The 26944-nt window shown below is 32.6% G+C and overlaps 1 protein-coding gene across 7 annotated transcripts in view; it reads right to left on the bottom strand.

Moving 5' to 3' along the window:
* Antp (Antennapedia) overlaps positions 1-26944 on the bottom strand; it is a 221922-nt gene that overhangs the window by 98067 nt on the left and 96911 nt on the right. The window contains exon 1 of one of the 7 annotated variants that reach the window (XM_068765792.1): positions 9943-10222. The exons of 5 other annotated variants lie outside the window; for them this stretch is intronic. The gene's annotated coding sequence lies outside the window, so the exon portion shown is untranslated. Of the gene's footprint in view, positions 1-5177; positions 5201-9942; positions 10223-26944 lie in introns of those variants that run through there. One more of the 7 variants, XM_068765817.1, reaches the window with a different exon arrangement.

Here is a 26944-nt window from a genome sequence, read left to right as displayed (position 1 = left end):
ATAGCTACTGTTGGTATGGATAGTCTCTCTCGTTTACAGTGTTTTTTTTTCACAAAGTATATAATATAATTATAATTATAGAGAAAAAATCTCCGACTACTATTGTACACGTACTTTAACAAAACTAACTTTTCTAATGTACATAAGAGACAACAATATATTGTGAAAATCATATTCATACATTGAATAAATGAAATTGTTATGTACACAAACCACTTAGTAAAAAGTACATATAAACTCAAGTTATTATTCTTCTTCCCACAAATGCGCCGAGAAACTCAGCAACAAGTCTAGATGCTAGTCTTGGGAAATGATGCGTTCAGAATACGAGGGATACATAAATTTACATTAATTATAATATCCAGATGTTTCCGGACCTAACATTTCCCATTAGTTAAGAGGATAATAAAATGTAGGTTATAAAAATATAACTGTATAAATTGACAGCAAACTTGAGTCTTATTGAAAATGTCACACATAATGTTATTTGGAAATCGACATGACATTTCTTATATCAGATATTTCGTTAGAGGTCGCTTAAATAGAGTGGGATTTATGAACAGACGAAGTGCTATTTCCGTTGGTCGAATTCGAGTCGAGATTTATTCGAATTTAAAACACGACTCACAACAGAGGCCCGAGGAGGTTTTAATTGGATTATTAACTTAAGCTCTTCTATTGTCAGACGTTAATTTCCGACAGTTTTGATTTAAATTTATGAAGTCTGAAATGTATACGCCATTACTGCGACTTTACTTAGTAAAATGAAGAAAATAATCATGAACTAAAATACTTTCATTTGGTGTTGCTAATAAAGATATATAAGATATATTTAACAGATAGTTACCGTAATTGTAATTTGAAATTTCTATATGGAAGCGAATATTTTATTTGCAGTTATATCTTAAAGAGATAAAGTACTAAAACACACTTAAAACATTTAACTTTCTTTTGCAGGTATATACAATAACGCCACTCGAAGGAAATCCTTGAGGAAGGCCCAGACGTGGCCAACGTAAATCTTTTGCTTCTTTTTGGTCCGGAAAAAGTGCAAACGAGCGAAAACTAACAGAAAAGAAATGGGTTCACTTCCAACGAAGCGAAAGGGAATAATTGCTTCTTTTTGGTATAATATTTTAATTTGATTAATATTTATAAAGCTCTCTTGGTAATAAACCGCCTTTCCATATTTTTTTGTACTATAATATAATACAAAGTGTTTTTTCGGTTCTCAATTAATATTAATACTTTTTATTAATTGAAAAAATAAGAAGTATTACAAAACACAAATGCTTATTATCGAACTACATATAAAAGCGTATAAATAGATCAGTCGCAGTAAATATTCGGAAACTTCAGATTCAGTGACACAAATCTCTAAGAAAAAGACTTGTTAGAAACAATACTAAGGGATCATTTAAAATAAAATAAATTTAGGAGTCGCATAAAGCTTTCGACACTTCCCGACATTCACAGAATCCTACTCGTGGCGTAAATCACAAAGTTTAGAAAAAAAAACGCCGAAATAAAGAGCTCACGTGAAAGTTCAAAAATATCAGCCGTGAATATAATTATGAGAGCGAACACCCGCTGGTTTCCGGCCTCTCGGATGCCTTACTATTGTATACTGTGTATATATTTACAGGCAAAGTCACTTAAAACTCGATCGTAATATTTGATCTCGATTGATACTGTACACAAATAGTTATTTCATCTCAATTGGACGGTTCATTATGTTAAACGCATAAAATTTTTTTGTAATGTTGTTACGTTTTTAAAATGCACGGCTCTCCCACATTTACGTTACTATTCAGTAATTAGGCAGCATTTTTTAATAACATTATTATAACTTTACGATTTGCCCGACTAATGTTTTACGTCAACATTACATACTTGAACATAAGTTAACAGCCGACTATGTACGATTTAACAATCTAAGAATTAGCTCCGTGCGTGCGAACGAAAGTAATTAATTATTCATATTCGTTAAAGAAAATTGTTTCACGTTTTCCTTTACTAGAACACATAGTTACGGTAAAGAAACAGGGATTTCATAGTTATAAATAAAAGATAAGTCCAAACTCGTACCTGCGGAGCGACTCCTGTCTGTGAATTGCAAATACCACTTTATAACGAAAGAAGATAAAGAACGACTTTAGCACCGGTGTAGACTTTAGTCAACCGATCCAACGCCCCACTAGAATTTATTCCAACATTAGACGCACATATTTCCCAGTTACATCGTTAAAAGTTGTAATTGTGACGCGAGTCCCTGCGGGCCCTCGTAAGACGGTTAATGAGTGTATCAAAATAAAAGCATAAATAGGATAATTGGGCATTAGCTCTTTCCCGGGTACGAATCTTAACAATAGTTCTTATAACCGTACGATTGTTATCACCGGCAAAGTAATTAAAATGGTAATTAAAATAAGTAGGAAACGAACCCAAAACGGGCTCTAAGATGTAGGCGCAAGCACGGCCGCAACACGATCATAAATTTTTTTACGCCCTCACAGGTTAACTTGCGCAACAGAGAGATTAATTCCGTTCATTTAATTAAAATACTTAATATATCTCATTACTATCAGAAGTTTATATCTGTTTCTTACAGTTATAATATTTTTTCGAGTGTTTTAATATTATTCAACTTCTAACGATGACTGAATAATATAATCTAGAAAATATATTCGTAAATATTTTAAAGGCTTCAGTAGCAAACATTTTAATTTTTAATAAATTATTCTTAGTTAAAAACCAAATCTAGTTAACGTACGTAATGGAATGTTTTATTTGACACGACGTCTCTCTGACCACTTACTCTATGATGGCATTCACAAGAAAATTATAACGTGTACTCAATTGTTACTAAATTTAGTGAAATAATTATATTGCCCTGATATGAATCTAAAACGAATCTAACGTTTACATGAAAATCCAGTTACATTTTTCTTGGATGACGTGAACATCCTTTCTCATCATGTACTAAGCAAATATATTAGTAATTAAGGGGAAATACTTTACTATTATTTTACTAAGCAGTATATATATTTTAAAATAAACCATTTTTTGTGTAAAGGTAGATAATCTTCTCAACTTGTTTAGCACTGACATAAAGTTTCGCAAAAACTATTTTGTAGAAACGAACAAAAATATAACAACAGATAAGCTTTTTTCCGGTTCATATTCGATTAAATCAATTAATTAATTAACATTTTAATGTTAAAGGTACAGCCCTAAACTTTGGAACAAGAAAAAAGTGTCTTCCTTTACAAAACTCTGTAGATAAAATTAAAAAAACGACAAACAAACACAAAGTTTGTAAGAGTTTTTAAAATCCGAGCAATTTTAAACCATTTGCTAAAAGCTTCGCGAGTTTCCCTCTTAAGAAAAAATGTCGGAGCGCGGAGGACGTTAAAAGCAATAGACTTTAGGTTCCCTGAGACTAAAGTTAAATATCCATTTAAATCTTCGACGCCGGGAGAATGTCTCTTGGGAATTCAGCGGTGCAGCTTTAGAAAGCGCTTGTCGGGAAATAAGAACTTTACCCCTTATTGCTAAAATCAATTTAGAAATGTTATTGTAAATATCGAAGCGTAACGGTTTTATCAATAAACTTGTTAAAATATTGATATCAAAAATGGATAACAAAAAAGTTGTTATATAGTAAAAGAATGATTGTAGGCTATTATAACAACATTATAAAGACCAAATTTCTCGTTTTCAAATTCACTATTTTGTATTACGGTTCCAATGTTAACAGTGTGGATAAAGTACTATAACAAAAAAAATATTCCTTACTGCAAAAAATTTCACCATTTAAAAAGTAAGATTTAAATAACTATAGAATCACTTTAGCAATTCAAGTGTGTCGAATGGAAAGTGCAAAGCGCAACGCCCCATTATGAAGCGTCACAAGAAAGCGCATCAAGCGACACCGCGCTGTTCTCCTAGTACATAGCTCCGTCGACGACGGCACTAAATCAATACGAGCCATCACGCCCTCCCCCACCCCCCGGCCCCACCCCGCGGGCTTCAAGCCGCTTTCCCGCCGAAAGCACCACCCTTGAAAACCTCGCGAGCTGAGCTCCTACTTCTGTTCGGCTTTGTGGAGGTGTAGCGCGAGCGAGACGTCTTGGGATTTGTTACGATCTCACCAATTGACAGCTTGTAATTTGAAAACGTATTCCTTGACTTCTTAAACGCGAGCCCGTATTAACATATACCAATTCAATTTATTCTTAATAATCATTTTTATATATTATTTATATATTATACAAAAAAAATATTAAAGCATTCGTAACATCAAACAATGACATAAACATTTAAAACGTGGAATGTTAAAATACATTTGATCGCATTATTCAGTACGTTTTAACCTTCGATTGATTGTTGACTGACAAACATGTTGACTATTTTAATTAATGATCATACCAACGCGGAGCTGTTGGTCATTATCTTTTATTACCTTATCGCCAGAGATCGAATATTCAGAGTTAAAGTCAAGGCTTATTAGGACAGCATTTTTGTAATTTTACGAATAGACCACTGAGGCTATTAAATGTGTCTGCGTTTTTTACTTTAGACTGCGTTCACCTATAACGATTCTCAATTATAGCAGGGAATACTTAAGTAAAAAAAACACCCACTGTAATTGTGCAATAAAGCTACACTATATATATATAATGATAATATAATTTTTTACAAAAAATCTATATCTTAATTTGATAAACAAATAACTAAAAGTAAGTTCATAAATTTTTAATTAAAATAAATGTTATCAAAACAATACAAATTGAATGACATTGTTTAAACATCAGATAAAGCATTAACTATGTTTAATCCTGCTATAATTATCCGTAATGTTTCTACTAAACGACTGTATAAATCAAACATGCGACGCTATTGTTCGATTCGTGTTAGATTGATAAGGTATTCATGAGTGTGAACGAGACAGATAGCCATCCTGTACTTTCTATTCGCAATTGATTGTAGAGTAAATGTAAAATTCACTGGCTATTTTCTATACTAGAGCAAACGTCAGTTGTTTACGTAAGGTTTTATTATTGAGATTTTACGTAAATTTTGCAAAATGAAAAAAAATTATTCTGTTCTTTTTTTAAATAATAACTTCTATTTATGTTCCGTATTTTAACGATATTTTTTAACTTAAACTTTACCTAATGTTGCAGTAATGTTATTATACGTACATCTATGTTTACACTTTCTATCACGATGTGTTTAATACCTGTAATAGAGAAAAATAAAATATTTAGTTTATAAATACGTAACAAAATGTACATCATTAAAAATACTTAAAACTTAGGTTCGTTATTATTAATATATTTCTTTCATTTCATATTCTACATAAGTTTTAACTAGTAACGTTATGGAAATCGCTAAAAGGAATCTACGATTTTCGCCTATAACCTGAATGAAAACCATCATGAAAATTATGAAGTTGTGGGATTTCAATCTAAAAGAACTTAACCCATGTTAGAGATATAAGAATAGAGGGGTGACTGTAAAAGAAATGGAAAATTTATATAACTAAAACTATGAATATTACGTATTTATTACAATTATTATAGGCTAGGTTGAAACACTTGTCAAAAGCCAGTAAGAGTCACACAATTTTACCGTTACCTTGCATTATGGTAATCTTTTTAATACCGATTATCACAAATAGACAAAATTACAATTTAATGTCATTTTATAAATAATATTTTACTTGCTCCAAGATTAATGTGACATTAATATCAATATGTTGAATAAAAATAATTTGATATAGTAAAATCTAAAACAACCTGGAAAAGTTTGTTTAAATGTTTTCTATTGATTTATAATTCATTATCTATAGCCATTATGTCACTAAGACAACGTTTCTGTTTATCAAAACTAAGTGGTTTCTTTCCACTGACTTTCGATATTACGTTCTGAAATGTATTATCAATACGGTGGTAAGGAAATGTCATCAAATCTTTTTTTTTAACTTAACAATATTTTTAAACATCTGTACGACGCCCGTAGCCGCGACGAGCAGTAATGAAATAAGCGCAGGACAAATATAATAAATCTCAGCGGGATGCGAGGGCGGCGCGGCAACTTCCTCTTACGATATTTGAATTTAATTTAGCGCTGGCATTGTCCCTTTTGACAATTTTACCTATTTTTTTTAATTTTATCATCTATTTATTTATTCAGTTGTAACACACCAGCAATCGTTACAATTATAAACTTGAATTGATTGTTATGAATTATGGAAAAAATATTATAAGCATTTTTTAAAGCAGTGATAATGTTTACTATTTGTCACCATAGAATATTATTTTATTATTATATTTAGTAATATTCTTATTACTGTGGGTACAGGCCTTAATCTACCACGCAGGCCCAGTGCGGATTAATGCCGTTTTCCTTATGATGTGTTTGTTTATCGTTGTGTTGTGGTTACGTTATAGAATTTGAATAAATCGGACAGTTATCGGGAATCCAACCTGCGACCTTCAATACTTAGTTATAGTCCTTAACAACTAGGCTACCTTTGTCATGATAATTATGCTATCTTATTATCGAAAAAATTAATCTTTAGTAAGATACCAATTTAATGTTAATGTTGCAAAGGTATAAATCTTTTAGTAATTGAAGCATCGCAGAAGCGTTAGTATTAAAATGTAATTTTGTTAATGTGATTACGTTATATTATAATTATAATATAAAATTTAATTTTAATTTTTGATATCCAAAGAAGTTGAAACGGTGACGGCGTTCATGTAATAATGATATAACAACAATAATTTCACATGAATGCGCAATTTGCCTATATACCGACGTTCAGTGATATAAATAAATGCCATACTAGTATGGGCATTAGGTTGGCATACGGTTATTTCGTTCATCATAGTTAAAATTACATTTTGTACATAGCCTATATCGCGGAAAAGGTAGTGTTAATTTTTGTTGTGTTATGTTGTGGTCATTGTTATTTATTTATTGAAGAAATATACATATATGGAAAAATTGCAGAAGACGATACAGAAGCACAATTGGCGGTCTTATCGCATTCCTGGAATATTTACCAATTGAATTTGCCACTGGAAGTTAGCCTATAATCAGTTTATTCAGATATTTTTATGTAACATAATAAGATTGATACAGATTGTTGATGATTTCAATAATATTACAAAGGACGTATTAACTTCCTTAGGCTGTAAGTTTTCTTAAGTAACTTAAAAAAATTAATAATTATTAAAAGGAAGTCCTGTCCAAATGATTACTGGCGAGCCACAAGAAATATTTTAAGTGAGGGCGGAACGGCGGCCAGCTCTGGGAGGTGATCGTGTTTCGCGTGTTTACATCCAGGATTATCGGTCGCTTTTACTCACGGCCTCGAAATAAACCTTGCGGCACACCGAGGCGTAGTTATAATGCATAAAAATATTAAGACAAAAAATTAGATAATGCTGAAATTTACTTTTAATGTTAATCTATTTATTTAAACTCAACGAGAACTTATGTGTTATAACCTTATAAGCCATACAACATATTGAATACTGGTTGAAAAAATATACGTTTGATATGTACTTAAAAACCGGAATTAATGACTCATTTATTATCTAATAGATCAGTATAATAGCCGTAACAGACAATTAACCAATCAAGATGCTATATATAATTGCCGTAACTAATAAATCAGTTATTCCTGCAAAGGAAATACTTTTAATGTTATTTTTATAGTATCTGTTATATAATTCTTATTAATTTTTTTACAGCGTCCGCATTTCAATTACGTAGCAGCTAAATAATAGTTATATGTAACAATTTTGTTTTGGTAATTAAAATATTTATTTTTAGGATTTTTCTAACCGGTGTAACATCACCCTTATCGTCGGCTCCGATGATAATCAGATTCCGGCCGTGCTATCTATACGTATCTGCGTGTAGCTAGGCTTCTGTATACAACCTAACGAGGACTGTGGTTTTTAAACTCTCGCCCCATGTCCAGATAGTCCAAATCGTGACTTACACTAGCGCTGCCACGTTATAATTACGTGAGATTACAACCTGCGATTACCTATTCGCCGTTTTGATAATAATACGTGAGGATCGGCTATAAATCATTCCAACGTACGATTTTAAAATACATACCTTTTTGTTACCGTGCAATTACAAAAATTACTACAGACACGTGTAAAAACATTACGTCAATGAGCGAAAGACGGCTTAAGTTACATGTAAAAACTTTTTTTTAATTTTAAATTGATGAAAAAGAAAAATATTGTTTATTTAATATGCAAGAAATTAAAGTCCCATATTTATTTCCTTATCGTGATGAAGTATTATAAAAGGACATTTTTTTTGTTAATAATCAAAATGGCTTACGAAGTTCACACGGGCGTTAGTAGGTGCGGCTGGATGGGATGGAACTGTGATGGGGTGACACGCTGTTATTATTAGTTTTTTGTCCCCACTCTCGTGCCCCCCCTCCCTTGTCGGCGGCCATTTCTCGCTTTCGAAGCACTTTTTGTGCATTTTCGTATTGACGAGACGGAGACCTTTTTTCGTAAAAATTTAGGCGTGGGGATAGCTTTTGCTACAAACTTCGTCTAAAATAGATTCTAATAATATTCCAATATTTTTTCTTAAGTTATAGAATAAAATTTATTTCTATTAAAACCTAAAACTGTTGGAGATTTTTTTCTTATACTTCCTTAATTTTATTTGTGTAATAAAATAACCACGTCCATTGTTTTCTAGTTAATGTAAGCGATCCTAGTAAAATTCCCAATTTGGGTATACTTTTTATATTAAAATTTAGGCAAGAGGATTGTTTTTTATGGATAAGAGAACATGTGAAAAAGTTCAAGGCATATAGTAGCAATAGTAATAAGCATATTTTTCTTTTCCCATACATACCACAGGGAAAATAATACATCTATCTCTTCATCTGTAAACAATGTCCGTCAATCAATACTATAAAAGACGTGTATCATATAGCATTATTATTAAAATACAATAAAATCAATACTAAATCCTTGTGCATAATAAAAACTATGGAACAGATATATTTTATAATATAATTTGGTATATTAAATAAAATATTGTTCCTAGGTAAAAATGTATAAAATATTTTCCATTAACATTTATATAGATAATATCATTTAACACATATCGTATAGATAAAATGAGCACTGTGGTCTTAAGTTTCTGGATTGGTGATACCGGTAAGCTCAGCGTAGGATTTCCGCATACAAAGTAGAACTTTGTTAAACTCGTTGGAATATGGAGGACGCATGTCCAACTGTGGGCATCCTATTGCAGAAATGATGATAAATAACAATTGTTAGTGTATTTAGATAGTTGCACATGTTGTCATAGAGTCATACTTGAATTAATGAGCTCAATATTCTTATAAGAAACTGTAGGAATAATGGGCTGAACTTTTATTATCAGGTGAGTGTTATGAATTTTTCGACACTTGTTTGCACACAAAATATATCAGATTTTACAACAAGTGAGTGACAGTAATGAAGTCGTCGTTTCGGTCCATAGATGCCCAATGCAAGACATAGACCTCTTCCAAAGGTATCTATAGGATGATATACAATGATCACCACGCTGCGCGGGTTAGTAATTGTAGTGTAATATTATGGTACGCAGAAGACGTTGTTGCCCATCCTCAGCAATGGCAATCCTATAAAATTAATGAACAAAGTATGAATTTCGATTAGACTGTCCAGGGAATGTAACCCGTGACCTACAATCCTCTACCGCTGGGCTACCACTACTCGAATTCTGCTTTAATGTCATATATTGTTTAATTAATTAGTATTTTTTTAATATACGTTTAATGTAATTTACTAATTGCTTATTTTACGCCGGTGATATCTTACCAGATTATTATCATAACCTTTTGTCTTTTATTAAAATACAAATATAAATTACCTGAATGCGTACATTATCACTGTGAACATTTCAAGTACAAATTGAATCAATCATATACATTTCATGTATTATAACACGTAGCATCATATCACAATTTGCTTGCATAACTATAAAATTATATTTAATGAAATGTCACGTAACAATTAATGCCGAATTGACCCACGAAATGACCCGCAGAACATTGCGCCAACGTAACCGAGACACTGTTTATTAGCACCCAATGATGTATCGTAAATATAAACTAAAGCATATAAATCTTAGAAGGACACAACGTTTGAATTTTAATAAATTTTTATCAATACCGCATTTAAGAACGCACCTATGCGCAACGGAGGCGCGTTGGAACTAAAATGGAATTGCAAAAGTGTAGTAGTCCTTGAGATGTTTTGTTTATAAACAAAGGACGTGTTATGCAAGCGGCTGTAAAGGTTGGTACGCGTAAAGAATCGGGTTTTACGGGCGCATTATATGGACGGGGCGAGATAAAGCGATTGTTTTGGGTCGTAAATAAGCCTGCAACAGGTACAGTGCCAACGGGACTCCACAATCACGAGCCACCAACGCTTTCCCTTTCATTTAGTATCATTGCCTTCGTGTCACACGTTTTGCGTTGAATATATTATAATGTAATGCTTTATCTTTAATTACTACGCCGTAATTAATTGTTCACTACTCACTACTATGTCGAAAATTACATTAATTGCTTGAACTAGATAGTAATACACGAATGTAACATACAGGATGATCGGAAAAAGGTTTAAAAGGTAAAGTAGGTAGTATTTAGGTGTAAAGCTCATTAAACGGCAAAAAGCTTTAAATCTTTTACATAAATTCCCAATCACCTGTGTAAAGTGAACAATCTGAAATATTACTTATTTTCAACTGAAATGCAAAAAGCTGGATAGTAAACAGTAATAATTGATCAATATGTAGTAATTAGAATTTTGAATATGCCTTTTCCTTTTGTATTCAAACCATTGATTTTTGATTAGGGTGTACGTACTATAAATTAATTGACATCAAATGAGCTTCATACATTGAAGCCTTTATACCTAGTTTAAAGCTTTTTTTTATTTGTACTAATCACCTTCTGTATTACGGTAAACATCTACGTGTAATAAATGTTTAATTCTTTTTTTTGTTTTGACTTTCGCGTCGCTGTAAGTCTTGATTTTACTGCGGTGGCTCAAAATAACTAATAGATAAAATTAGGGCTAGCGCGAAGCTGCCGTCCAACACCCACCTAAAAATAGTAATTGAAGAGGCCATAGTATGAATAATATTAGGGCGTCGTCACGCGGGGCCTTGAATCGATACGTAATTATAGAGTGAAAACGTACCCCTCATAAATATTATATCCGTGGTATAAGGCGAGGCAGGAATCGCCCGTGGCGGCCATTGTGTGAAGTTACTAACCATGGCAGCGTTAGGTGACGTCAGATCGTTTGAAACGCACGACATCAAATTTTACGAGTACAAACTAAAACTTACGAAATATTATTTTGAACTACACCAGATATTAAAACGTAAATAGAGTTGATGATAATTAAAGGTTTATTTATTTAATTCTCTTCATTGTGTATATTAGAAGAAAATACACACAGATGTAATATTAATAATATAGTACAACAGGACGATCTTACCATTAAGGCAATTTTTTAAAGACCGGAGATCATAGACAATAGAAAACCATAGCATAGAAATAGAAGGCGAAGGATTGCGTTGTGCTTATAATAAAATTTACTTCTTTGAGATTTGGTAACTAAAAGTTTATTTATGTGCACAGTTACTGTAAGTACTGTCAAATCAATGTTTTCATGAAATAACACAATTATTCATTATCCAAGAAACACATTACAGGAGGTATATAGTAGAACCGAACTAGATATTAATTATTCAGAGCCTTGTACGTTTCCTCATATTCTAAATTCTTTCCCTCCTTTATCTAATTCAGGTCCACGCGAGGTTTGCATGTCGAAAGGCAGTTAAACTCGGTTCAGATTAAACCGGTGCCAACTTCCACGAATCGTAAAAATTGACCGTGAAATTTTAACTCACCCGTTGCTTATAACGTTCAAATTATTTTTTACGTTAGATTTTTTTATTATTTTAACGTATGTTTATTGATTTTATTACTGATCATTTTTGATGTTGATTTTTTAATTCTTTTAACTAAGAATTTAGGCAATTAAAATAGTTTGTAAATTTATTAGATAAATTATAATAGTCGATCATAAATTAATATTCACGATCGAAATTTAGCTATTATTTATAATTATGTACAAAACGTTGCAAATTTATTAATGTTATATCTATAAATGTTTATAGGAAATGTAAATAAGTTGACTAGATAAGGCATATTAGCACAATAATAATGCAAGTAAATTTTTTTATATTTTGCATAATATATTATAATAAAATAGTCACATAAATATTAGCACAACTGTCTCTAATTCCTGTAATCAACATATATTATCTGATCTCTGTTATTTGCTGTTTTTTTATAAATTCAAATAAGGAACTCCCTTATTCTACATGTTTTCTTAATTTAAAGACGCCTATCTAAATTTTGTGCCTATTTCTATTGCGTTATTTACTTAAATTTGTTAAAAGTGATGAGTAAATTAAAAAAAATTGCCTTTTGAATAAATAATAATGCTTATATTTCCGGCCCATCTTCGTTATGTTGCAGGTGCATTTAGTTTATTACATAATAAATTTAGTAAAGAGTTATTATATGTCATTAAAACTACTCCTTTCCTAATTAATTTCCAACTCTGTTACATTATGCATATGAAATAATTAAACAACAACAATAATAGAGTAAGCTACTCAACTAACTGTAGTCTACAAAAGTGATTCATAATGAAGGCCATCAGAACAAATTGCGTTTGAAGCGACCACAAATTGCAAAACAAATGGTCAACCGTTTAACTCCTATATTGTTACAAAAACAGTGGTCGCTTAATCTATGAGAGAATTCACTAAACATCTGCCTTTAGGAATCTACATCGCATCTGTTTCTCTGGCGTCGGTTCTTTTTACGAAATTTAAAATGCGCGCGAGCCGCTTCCAGCTTAAGCAGGCAGATGTTCAACTTTTATCAAAACTCTAATGAAAAATGTACTTTAACTTATTGTTCATACAATACATTTTTTAATAGCAATGATATTTAAATTTTCATTTTGTACTTTTTATGTATATAATGCTCGGAAACTTAGATTATGACGTCGGAATTTTAAATTCGGAACGTTTAGGGAAGTTCTATGTGTGCGATCAACATAGATAACAGTAAACGGGCTCATATTTTGGCCTAACCCTCTTTTGTAACTATTAAACTCACCGTGTTATATTTATCAAACGTTTTATAGAAAAGCATTTGTAATTATTTACCCCTATAATTTACATTTTTCTCCTTTATAATAACTTTATTAAGTTATTCAAGCTTCCTAAAAATGTTTTATTTCTCATATTAAGTCATCTAGACTAACTAAAATTTTTAGTTAAAAAATTTACACACATTTTATATGAATTCATTGTTAGTATACATTTGATTAATAAGTGAACTATATTTTGTTATTTATTAAAAATATTGCTGGGAGATAAAACCTCTAGAATGTTCCAAGCACAAAAATAATGATTAACAAACCGCGAAAGAGGAACAATTCAAAATGTCAGCCTTCAAAATAACACAGTTCCATTTAGAAATAGAGCGCGAATCCCGAGGGTTTCTAGAGCTTCTGCCCATAAATATAGAATTGACTATTTAGACATAAAAATACCTAAAAAAATAGACAAAGTATACTAAATTCAACTTTATCACATAACAATAGGATGTTATTTCGATTAACAGCTATAAATGAAACAAGGGGAAATGAATTAAAGTAACGAACTCAATCAAGGCGTGCGTTTCAAGCAATTTTGAAGGGACTCAACGAAATTTGTTGTTTCGTATAGACAATGACGAAGCACGCTATATTTGATCAATTTTATACTCTGTATATAGCAACACCATTGTGCGTAATATACCCCAGGGTTAGTAAATAATCAATTAAACAAGTTGTAAATTTAAATCTACATTCAAGTATTTTTTTTTTAAATATACTTTTTACTAGAATTACGTTATAAATTACCAATGTGTTACTAGTAATGGCTTGATGACACAGACAACGTGGTAATTCACTCTTAGCCTCATTGGCAAGTCCATAGTGCTCAATGAGCCAGTAATAACGGATTTGCTTGGGACTTTATAAGACATCAAATCATAAATGACGAGATCCATAGACGAAAGAATAAGAGGATTAGCAAGATAATAACTCAGAGGATTAGCAAGCTTAAGTAGTAGTTGGCCGGCGACAGAACTGTTGGCTGATTGAGCCTTAAGGTTCTGGACTGGAAAACACAGACCGGAAAGCTACGCTGCGCTTTCCGGACATTCGCTCACAAGGTGGACAAACGAGCTGCTGCAAGCTGTTAGCTGTTCTAGCATTTATAGCTTCTTCGGACTCAGGGATCGCCAACCCGAAATCCGGATATTAGTAAGTTAAAAAAATTTACGTCAGATGCGTCGCCTGACGGATTGTATTGACTAATTGTTAGCTACTAGGTTTTCGGAGAAAGGTGTTATCCTTTTCTTCGAAGACATTTAAACTGAATTGACATCGAAGTTAGGAGAGAGAGATCGGTTTGAGTCGCCGGTGAGTGTTTGTCGCATACGGACACGAATGCGGCGCGTTTTATAACTGATTCGGTTGTCTTTCGCGCGCCGTGAGGCTTGAGCGGATATTGTTAAGATCATCGGAAGACACTGAAAGCAGTTCGCTTCCAACTAGTTCTATGGGAAATCTAACAGTGAGGCCTATACCTATGAACGCATGTCCAGCTGTGGACATTCTACATCTGAAGTAGCGATGATGATTTTATTAATTGTTATTGCTAATATGGTTACGTTTCTGAATCCCCATTGTAAATAAAACTCATAGATATAAAATTACAAACAAGAATAAGGTGACTTTAAGAAAAATACATAAAAATTGTTAGTTACCGTCATTGTTTAGAAATGGTGGAAATAACGGTAGTTAGTTTTTTTAATAACTTATAATTGCCAAGCTGTTTTGGCCATGACTTCCCCAGGTGCCAAATGGAAATATCAAGAGTAGGCTTTCCTTATGTGAAAATTTGGGATCTTTACATTCTATGAATGAATATAACACATTATGTATATCATTATGTACTGAGACTGCCGGCGACCTTCATGGCACTTAAAGGCAACAGAGTACTCGGTGTGCCATGAGGTCACCGGCGGGTCACGTTTTTGTAACACAGGAAACACGATAGGTTTTCAAAGCCAGCTTTGAAATATGAATAAATTGTGAATTCAATACAAAGAAAGGTTTCTATATACATATTCTAATGTAAATTTTTTATAAAAAGTGAGGCCGTTTCTAAAACATGCTGCAAATCGTATACCATCCCGTGATCCAGTTGCTAGGTGCCTAATGAAGCTAATAATTACCGGAGGGTCGGAAAAAAATAATATATATATTCCTTAGATGTACAGATGAAAAATTGTGAGGTAGCCGGCGGCCCTCACAGCACCTATTGTTGGGTATCGTGAGGTAGCCGGCGGTCCTCATGGCACTTAAAAGGTTAATAAAAATGTTACAAAAAAGCACTTGTTTATATATATGTACATATGTACACGGTGAAATATATTCAAATCAATCGCAGTGCAGCGTGTCGTGTATATCACGGAGACTTATTTCTTTTACCCTCAAATTTAGTAATTTAAGTTTTCCCCTCCGGATAGCATTTCATTTACCTCTTCAACCGATACGCTGCGTGGGACGAACTAATCTGACACAACAAAAGTCGTAGAGAGGATACTACAATATATTTTTAGATGTTAAGAAAAACATTCTCTCACTGTAAGTTATTTCTTAAAACCAATTAATAAGATATTATAGTGATTTTTGAAGCCACAACTTTTTGTATACATTTGCAATACTCTCGAGTAATATTAATGAATAAAATATTTTTAGCATTATCCGTTTAGACTTGAAAATAATTATTATATATATATGCTAAAACATTTGCGAATTTCTTCAGAATTTATTAAAATTCAAATTTATTTTAGAAGTCTTCGTCGTATTTCTTAAAGTTTTTGTGATTAAACTGGTAAAACAATTTCACTGCCTAAAACAAAGGGCTCATTAGTACAAGAAATCTATTATTTTTTTCTTGAAGCAACGAACATAATTAGAAGAGTGAGTGTTCTGTTTATGTGATCATTAATTATCTTTAGCCGTTTAATGCTTTCAACGAGATTATATATTTTTTTACTACGGAAATCTTAATGCATTGTTTTCAAACCTTTCACATGTGCAACGACTATAGAACTAAAAAAGCATTAAAACAGAGAATTATGCATAAGATAGTCAAGCAAATTCTATATATGGGTAGTAATTTCTTGCTTTGTAATTTATTTGAATGCGTAAAAAGGTGTTGCTCGAAACGAAACAATTAATTTCTTTTTTTATTTTTATAAGGACTCTGTATGTATTTCCCTGCGCCGATAATTCCCTCCATTGATTCGTAACGCCTCCCGCGCCACGCTACAATGGTCGCGAGTGAGCCCCGACATTTGCCATTGTGTTGTTGTCTATGCCCTGCTTTCCTCTATGTATAGTTATTTATGGCTTGCAATGTATTGATAACGTATATGTATAGGTCGGATAAACAAAACAATCACACAAAAGAAATATAAAAAAATTTAAAAGACTGGCCGCATTTAATTATTAATTCGATTAAAAACTTCTTTGTGACTTGCATTCATTGCAACATAAAATATTATAAGAGTTGTCATTAACAAAACACTTAAGGAAGAAATATTTAAGATCAACTTTGCGTCTGTCTTTACAGAATTTTTTAGCGAATAATGACATAGAGACAACGGTTTTTCATTTAAATAAAGTGTCTATAAACTATTATAAACAAAATAATTAAAAAAAAACATATGCTGTAATGAATAATTAAGCTAATATTGCATAAAACCATTTATCACAATTAAACTTAAAAGCTTCTATAATTAAATAAAATATATGTCATGGGAATTCTAACCACTACTATAATGCTTCGAGAGCGCAACCGATATAAGTGTGACTGCCGAAAATAAACAATTGTTTCTTGTGCAGGGGTGCAGAGCGCCGCACACTTGCGAAATACGAGCAATGGGGGACTCGCTGGCCGGTAGAGAAGCTGCTGAAATTTGTTAAAATAAAATAAAATAATTCATGGCTATTATTATTATGATTAGGTAGACGGAATGGATGCAGATAGCGTAAAGTCGGTCATCTCGGCTGATATGATGATACTGATGATCATTATTTAGTACCTATTACAATCATCATTTGCGGATATATTTCACCGTAGGATGAACACTGCTGGTCATAGAACTCCTCTATAGATTTCCCATAGCACCGGAAGTGGCTTTCATAAAGCGTCTTCTGACGACCTCAACAGTATTGTCCTTCGAGCTCGAGGAAGGACGTTATTCGCTGCGCTACCCCGCTCGTGGTCTTCATTTATGGACTTGTAAGGTCTACCTTCTGCCACTCTTTCTTGCCTATATTACTTTTACTACATGAGTTTATTATTAATGAAGTAAAATATGTAACAAAGTGTTTTACTTTAGCTTTTTTCTGCCATAAAATTACAAACAGACGTTCAAAGACGAAAAATTTATAAATCTTGTATTCCTGTCATTATTCTGTAAACGAAGCAAAGGTAGGCTGAACCTGAAGTTGGTGAGAAGCTGGAAATAAAATATGGAAAGCTACAGTCTCACGGACTCTGTCAACGGGACAAATACTGAGAGGAAGAGGTAAACGACATTCTTCTCCAAGGTGAATTACTGGCGTCACAATTCAATCAATCAATTCCGTTTTGTGTATTTTAATCATTTTTTTTTATTTTAATTTTGGTGACTGTTTTATATTACCATTTAAAAATATCAATAAGATAACAATAAGTAGTTTAATTTAAAAATATCGGAACCCAAATATTGCGAAATATTTTATCAATTTATAATTAGTTTTGTTTTCTACCTTTTGTTTATATTGAATTTAGATTAAAATTTCATAGTTCAAATATCTAAATGTAATTCTTATGCCGACTATCTAATTTTTTACACGTAACCTATACTGTATCTTCTAAGATTAATTTTATTTTGTGAGTAATATTTTAATAAAATTAACTTATGTATAGTCTTTTTTGAGAACTTCCGACGCACATACTACTACATATTAAACATTTACACGTCGCTTAAAGATTGTAACCTATTTTTACAATAGGAATTAATAAAAATCATAGTAATATTTCAGTTGCGACTTCCGACCGGAAGGTCGCTACGCCGCGCAGTAGGGCCTCACCAAACGAATCTGATCACTGACCCATGAAGCAGGCAGAAAGGAAATTTTCTCCTTGCGAAGAAAATACGACAATATAAATAACTCCATTGGCCCCTACCTACCACTACATCACCCTATGACAAAAGAGTTATCGGTGCGTTGAAAACAAAAATGGCGGCTTGATTTATTGCGAAGGCTCGCGCATTAGCCGTGCGAATCGGACCTTGGTGGTCGAAGCGAAAAATTAAATGTCCAGCTTTCTTATAGACCTAGAAATGTTTTGTTCTGGATAGAAGCATACAAAAAAAAAACATTTTCGTCTACGTTCCAATGGCCAAGTAACCATTTATCGAATCTTTACTAAAAAGCGGCTAAAGTTAATTATTTGTTTTAATCATTTACAATATCATGAATATGAACATTTGCTTGTTCAAAATTAATGGCCTGCAAAAATTGTTCTGAAAGTTAAAAAGTCTTACGAGGGGTTACGTTGATTTAGTCCTTGTTAAAACCGAGTACGTGGAATGTTAATACTGATTACCCGCTATATAATAATATTACTTCTTAATTTTATCAGTATATATCGCAGTTTGGGAAAATTAAAAATATATATTCGAATGTGAATTTTGTTGATGGATGACGTTTTGATAGCGAAGTACTAGAAAAATGGACCAAAAAATGTGCGAAAATGAATATTCCGCATCGTGCCATAAATCCAAGCGCGACGAAACCGAAGATTAGGAGCAAGCAAGTGAAGCCAAAACTCGATATTGGGTGAATAATCGTCTCCACTACCGGCGCGGTAACCGGCCGGAAGCGCCAGATTTATACCCAAGCGTAGCCGGGCGTACCGGCCTGTGACCGTCATGTACCCATTTATACCCAGTTGTAGCGGCCTGTGATCGTCGTGTACCCATTTATACCCGGGTGTACCGCAACGTCATATCCGTGCTGTCGTCGCTCCACGCTCTTCATAAAGCACCCGATATGCCTTGAGGGCCGCGATTTATGGTGTGGAAACGTCATCGGAGCCCGTGTTCGGGGATAAATCATATGTGTTTGTTTAGCGCATGAGATGTCTAAATTTCTCGGATGTATGCTTGAAATGTCTTTGTATTTATAGTTTCGTAGGCTCTAACTCGGTTATGTAACTTTTTTTAATAATTATTTTTCAAATTCAAAACAAGTTTCATTGCCAAAAATCGGCATAATGTAGGCATAATTGTGCATGATTGTTATACATATACATGTCTCACATTGTGTCTTAAGTTAAACAGAAACAGAAACATTTACAGGTGTATAGTTTATGAACCTTTTGTATTTCTTCTGATTATATAAACATTACGCATTACATACCTTCGAGAAAAGAGTTAAACCAATGAAGACCGACGTTAGACAGGATGACAATAAAACGCTGTATTCTTCGTTAAAAAAAAAGCTTCACGCTAAATGTCTGCGCTATCCTCAAAAGTTGTAAACATTAATAGTTGAAATAGCCAGATGTAAATAGCATAATTTTTAGCAATATCTGTATCAGAGATTGCTTTACATATTGGTGCTTTGGTTTTTATTTTCGGTTTGGATTTCGACGAATGCTCGTATTTTATTAGATATAAATATCTATTTTCAAACACATGTTAAAATTTCGGAAAATATTCTACTAGATATCTAGTTTTCATAACTTTTTATCGATAAAACACCTCAGACCCAAATCCGAAACGCAAAAAATGAAAACAACAACTTGGAGTGCCTTTTCGCTTTTTCACTAGTTACACACTAGTTATATTTTATTAATATGTTCGATTGAACTTTTAGGCTTCTTTTTTGTATATGGATAAACCATGCGTTTTATTTCTATGTACCTACTTAACATCAAGGTTTAATTCATATCTTTATCCGTTTATCATAAAGATTATTATTATTAGAAAGCATTCAAATCAGAATCATTGACAGAGACAACTTGTGACGTCATGAGAAGAATGCCCGAAGAGCCTATTTTTATGAAGAACCAGAATAGAAACAGATTGATTTCCCCTTCAATAGCATCGTTCATTTTAAATTGATTTGAAAAGAGCCTAAAACAAACAGACGTCTTTTTTTGTTAAAAAGACGATCATGAAAAACATTTCTATTTTCATCGATAATTTTTTAGCTACTCAAGTTTTTGTTTAGCACTTTTTTGGATCGTATTTTATTTAATAGGAGGAATGGTATTTTTTGCGGTCGAGATTTTGTTATATTAACGAAATTTGATAATTGTCGATGTTCGAACCATTCTAAATTACATCCGCTGTTTGATTGTATGTGAAACTCTTTTATTTAAATTTAAAAAAAAATTTAGTGTTGCACTGCCAAGTGTCGTGCAACTACTGCTTCAACACAGTAATCGCAAGATTGTCACTTTTTAGTGACTATACCATCTTGTAAAACAAATCAAAATCAATTACTTTTCAATTTAAGAATGTTACATAAGATCTTTGTTGAAAATTGTTTCGAACATTAATTGACCATATTCGAAATTTTAATGCCAAGGGATAGCTACAAATTGAGTTTATTAATAATGAGTATACTAAAACAAATACACTGTCAAAGTATGGCGTATTATATACCACCAGATTACTTACTTATTACTGTATAGTACAAAAGACGTGATATAAAAAATATAACAAAAAACTTATTCTAGCTATTTTTAAATATTTTTGTACAAGCCTTGTCATGCATTAAACTCTAATCATATTATAATACAAAAGTGTAACAAGAATACGGTTATAAAATGCCGACAACTGCAATAAATTATAATTAAGCCTTATTAACCAAAAAGCCTAACATTATTTAAATCTTTAAGCAGAACACATACAAACAAACACACAAATCAACAAACACGTACAAGCACGGACACGCGCGCACACTCTAGATGTCCGGATAAGTCCAGTAAGTCATCAGTATACGGTAAACTTTCCACAACTAAGGAAATAAGGAGAAGCAGAAGCTGGAAATCAGAGCTAAATACTGCACCGACAGCACTAGCTGAGCCGCCTTCTTTGGCTTTGTTATATCCTGAATAGAAGAATCTATTATTATATATAGAGTTATAAAACTTTAAGACAACTATAAGGTAATAAATTGACTTTATCAATCTTTAAGAAAAAATAACTACACTTGTCTTCGAATAACGGTCCGCTTACTCAACTAACATTAACTCTTAAATCAATAAATATGTTAATATAATGACTTAAAATTTACCCAAATATTTTAAAAGAGCCCATAGATAATATACTATACTGCCGCTTGATACTCTCGCAAGTGATCACCGTCATCATCATTTCAGCAATAAGATGTTCATACCGACATTGATCTCATCCATAGATTCCCAACAGGACTGTTTGGAAGTGGCCTGCACATAACGCCTTCCGACGAACTTGACTATTTCGTCTATCCACTGTCACTCGCACAATGGGAACTTCCGTAGTGTTGTCATCATCATCGTCCACCGCTGGACACAGGCCGCCTCAATAGATTTACAATATCCATTCACTCCGTAACCTTGAAGTCCTAGTAAATCTGTTATACGCGCTTCGTGGCCTGCTCAATCCTACTTCAACTTGCAGATCCAGTTCTTTTAAGTTCACGGGCCCTTCTGCTCCGTGAACACACTCCGATGAAGCTGTAAAAGCCCCCGTTCTAACAGCAATAACTTCAACCGAGAATAAGTAATCTAGTGTTGTGATTTCAGCTTCTCATTTGCGCGTTACTTTGTAAATTTAACAACACTAATTTATTTTAGTGTAATATTCAAATTATTTTTCCTCATTATCGGAAAACGTTAAAAAAGTAACTATAAACAAGCTTTAATTGTCTAATATCGTTTAAATTCTTTACGAATAACTTTAAGAATGTAGCCCACACAAACACTATTTCAAAACTAATTGTAAAGATCTAGCTGTGCCTATAGAATCTATAACAAAGCGTGCCTGTCATAACAATTGACGAGATCAGGCTACCGTTCTGTCCGTGTTGCCGCGTTCAGGTAAGTCAGAAACAATCGGACGTCAGTATCAACAATAAAAAAGAATTGGATCACCTTACTCGGAGTACGGCAAAATTTACGACCCACATTGTCAAGTGAATTGCTTATGCAATTGACTTCAATGACAACAATAAGACAGAAATAGGAAGTCAGGTATCTGTTTATACGATTTTAAATTTGCGTGAAGGTTTAAGCTTTCACTTTTTTTTTATAATAATTTAGAACTGGCGCGTTTTAATGTTTCGATGTGATTCTGGTTAACTTTTCAACGATATATTGAGATTATTTTTATAACGGTATATAATATAGCAGAACAAATTATTTCTGCATTCAGTCAATGCAAGAAAATTGGATTAAAAGCTTTAAAGTGATATGTACGGTTCATTTGCTGTTAAAAATCGGTAGAGGACTGAGACTCGCGGTCGTGGATCGCGGGTTCAATTTTCGGTTTAAAATCCAACGTAATTCACACTTTGTGCATTATATAGGTTACTAGCTGATCCCGAAACATTGTTTTGCAAACAAAAACTAAAGTTTTTAATTAACACATTAAAATAAGGGTTGATCGTAGAGGGGTAAAAATTTAAGGTTGTGTGTATTTTTGTATGTTATATCAAAAAAAAAATTAAAACAAAAAATTTTGTCTAAAAATTTAAAAAAAAAATTTAGGAGTGGATCACCCTTATCACTAAGGGGTATGGAAAATAGATAGTAGCCGATTTTCAGACCTACTGAATACGCATATGAAATTTGGTAAAAATCGGTCAAGCCGTTTCGGAGGAGTTCAAGTTCGAACACCGTGACACGAGAATTTTATATATTAGATAAAAAGATTTCCTACTGCTCACTAATAAATTTCTATAGGTTAGGCAGCAGCGTCCTCTGCGTACCATAATACCATACTGCAACCCACCAACCCGCCAGCTTAGTGTGATTATTAAAACATATCATCCCATAGAAGTCTTTGCGTGAGGCCAATATCTTGCGAAAGTCATTTGTGATTTGAAACATCGGCGAAAATTATTTTAAACAAGTGGCAATACAGCGACATCTTATTGAAAAAACTAAAAATAGTTTCAGCAATAAAATATCACGTAAATATAATATAGCTTTTCCGAAAGTTTTTTTTCATAAATTACACTAGACATAAACTGCTTTCACATTTTATGGTTGCTTTTTCATTGCTATGTCTTTTATTCAGTCTTCATATTTGCAACCATACAGTATTTTTTTAAATTGAGCTGTATCAACAATTTCTAGTCCATATTTAGAAATAATGGCGCTATTCTGCTTCTAATGTTTGTAAAGTCTATAATATTTTTAAATTCACTACAGCACCACCTTTGTCACTAAATAAAACTTGAATGCAAGAGTCAAATACTCTTCAACGAAATTTCCAAAGTAGCGACATCTCGTTGATATACTTTGTAACACTTCGGCGACTACAACCCTTACTTCCCAAATCAACCCCTAAACCATCCCTCTATACGTTTAAATTTTACTACGCTTTTAGCGCCATCTCGGGGATGGTAGTAGAACTTTCGTAAAAGCTCGTAGTTTCGGCTTCAGCCGCTAGAGAGGCATAAAGCTTGAATGAAATGGTGTTTTCAAACTGAAAATGTTCTTTATGGTTGTGAGGATAGAGCAGTATTTGAGTTGTTAAGGTTGTGGTAGCTTTAGACGGAGTATGCAAATTATCACGCCATTACATGGTAATTTATTTGAAACGAATGACCACTTTGCGGTGCATTGCATCGAGCACTGAACGTTTATATGGGGACCCTGACCTTATAACGCGTCAATTTATAGCCCGATGCCGTTAAACGATCTTTTACGTAACAGCTGTTGTGCTTCGAATGACGTCTCGGTGCGCTCACTGACCTTATTTTACATAGAACTTTCACCTTTAACTGAAATAGCTATTATTTCAGTTACAGGTTACTTTATTTCTGATATCTTGTGACTGGTTTTTCAATTATTTGCACATATACCATTTTCGACCGGCGGAAAAAAGGCATTTACTATAACCAAAAAATGTTTTAAAACTTTTGCTAGGAAAATAAAAAAAAATTAATTTGAGATTAACAATCTTAAAATATAGTTATCTCTTTGCGTAATGGAACGTTTGCTAATAAATGCGTCCTTTAATTTTAGCTTCAATTTTAGCCACTATATGGTATTTTATATCTATTGCACTTTTTAAAATTACTACAATACTTGTAAGCCAAGCCTATTTAATAGATTAGAACCATAAACAGAGCTTTCGTCGAAATGTAAACATTAATTAATTTACACAAGAATCTCAAAAAATATGATATCAGACTAACTAAAAGCTACAACAACCGAGTATAGATATTTTTGCTTAAAAATACACGAAAAATTAGTATATTTCATGAATACTCCCTCTTAAAAACAACTTGTGGACGATGTACACAACATGGAGAACAATCAAAATTTTGGTCCAACTGAATTAATGAAGTAATCTAGACAAAAATTAACAAAAATAATTATTCCATACGTGAAGTTATTAAATATTAATTGTCACGAATAATACGTAAAAAATAAAAAGAAATATACGAATATAGAATCAGTAAATTGACATATTATTAATAAATAATTTTAGTTAATAGAGACTTTAAAGATTATTTTTAACAGAAATTTGTTGCTGTACGCAGACAACTGAATAAAAACGTGTAAAAAACCCCATTACAGTTTGGAGGATTTTTAAGTCGTAATAGAGTTTGTTATTGAATTGGTCTTCTACTCTGTTAAAACACTCGTCTAAGTTAGTTGTGCACTTTTCCTTTATCAAAGCATGCTTAGAACCTTCGTAGCTTTGAATGATGCCACTATAGAGAGAGCACAATCTAACTATAGTTACTATTAAATAGGGATTTTTGGCATTTCTCTCGTGACGTACAAGTTATTGCCATGCATGTTTAAATAAACGGATAGACTCGTTTCAATTCTTAATTTTGTTATAAATTAATTCCAATTTTTCCTGAAAATGAAGATAAAAAGGATCGAATTACTACCATAAAAATTATATATGCGTATGTGAAGACAAATTGAAGACAGCTGGAGTGTTCAAGCTTATTACGAAAGTTAACATGGGATAAAATTTGCATCGACAATTGGATATTGACGAATATTAAATATTTAAAAGGTTCTCAATTATGGTAAGTTTTTTTGCGGTGAGATCAAGATAGCTCATCAGGAGAGTCGAGAGTAGAATAATCAAGAGGTTGTGACAAGATACATTTTTATAGCACCAACAAGAGAATTCCCTATAATTCTTTTAGAGATACTAAGCAAATAGGTTACTTTACATCTTGTAATTGCATACAGTGTTAAATATGTAAAAGTTTTAATTGGGTGAACGTATACCTTATTTTCTGCCAATTTATGTTTGTTACACCCTGTCCAAAAAATCAATGGTTTAAAGAATAATCAGTGATAATTATTAAATTTAATTTTTGTTCTGTATCTGTCCATTGACTTTGTACTGCAAGTAGTTATTGAGATGTCGCATTATAAAAGAAAAAAATACAGGTGATTAGAAACAGGTGTAAAAACTAAAGCTTTTTACTTATAAATGAACTATTATATTCACCCTTTTAATCATTTACACCTACAACCAATCAACCTGTATATCAGGAAAGTTTCTTGCTAATGTAATTACTAATCCCAGCACATGCTTTACTATATTGCGGTAAAATATTTTATAAATTCTCCGAAAATTTTTATACTCGATAACAAGTAAAATAAATCATAGCGGAACATTTAAAAGAAATTGCTAAAGTAAGACGTGAAACACAACTTGACTATATATATGACAAGTATATGCCAAAAAATACGATAAAATGATGTCTTTATCTGAAATCTGAAATTAAACGTGTAACAATCGTGCATTCTTAAGGTAAACATCATATAAATTATCCAATTATAATATTTCGGTTACATAATGATGTTTAAAGATGGCGGCCCATTAGCGTGGAATCATAACACTTCTGATATAACGTTATTTCGGTTCGCGCCAGAAATGGTGTGTCAACATTAAATAGTACGTGGAAACGATACAAGCGCAGCAAGAAAATATTCTTTTTTTGTCCACAGTGTCACCTGCTCGCTACGTGTTGGAGCGTCAGCCGTTTAAATGGACATCTCGGACGATGTGAACGGTCGGTTTGTCAGAAGCGCTCGCTAATGACCCGCGCCGCAATCAATTAATTTCGATCCAGTCCGAGTATCGAGCTTAAATCTCTCTCTAGATGTTTCCTTAATTATTAACCACTGTATTGCGGAATAGTAACCATTTCCAAGAACGGTTTTGAGATGCGAAACGTCTGATTGCATTTTATTCTTGCTTAATGTGTGTCTTATTCGGAACGGACTATGGAAACGGAATTTCACTTAGGTAACACAATTGGAAAATATTGTAATGTATGATATGAAACAAAAGTCGCATGGCACAGACAGAAATATCTTAGACATTCCTTTTCTTTGTTTGCTTCAGGTGACTAAATCTTAAAACAAAATTATTAAATAAATCTTATTGTATCATTCA

Source organism: Battus philenor, unplaced genomic scaffold (assembly GCF_028537555.1).
Source record: "Battus philenor isolate CCGP_79_NKW_IND1 unplaced genomic scaffold, ilBatPhil1.0.hap1 SCAF_10, whole genome shotgun sequence".
In the NCBI taxonomy this organism is placed as follows: Eukaryota; Metazoa; Arthropoda; class Insecta; order Lepidoptera; family Papilionidae; genus Battus; species Battus philenor.
This window is presented reverse-complemented; position numbering and strand designations above follow the sequence as displayed.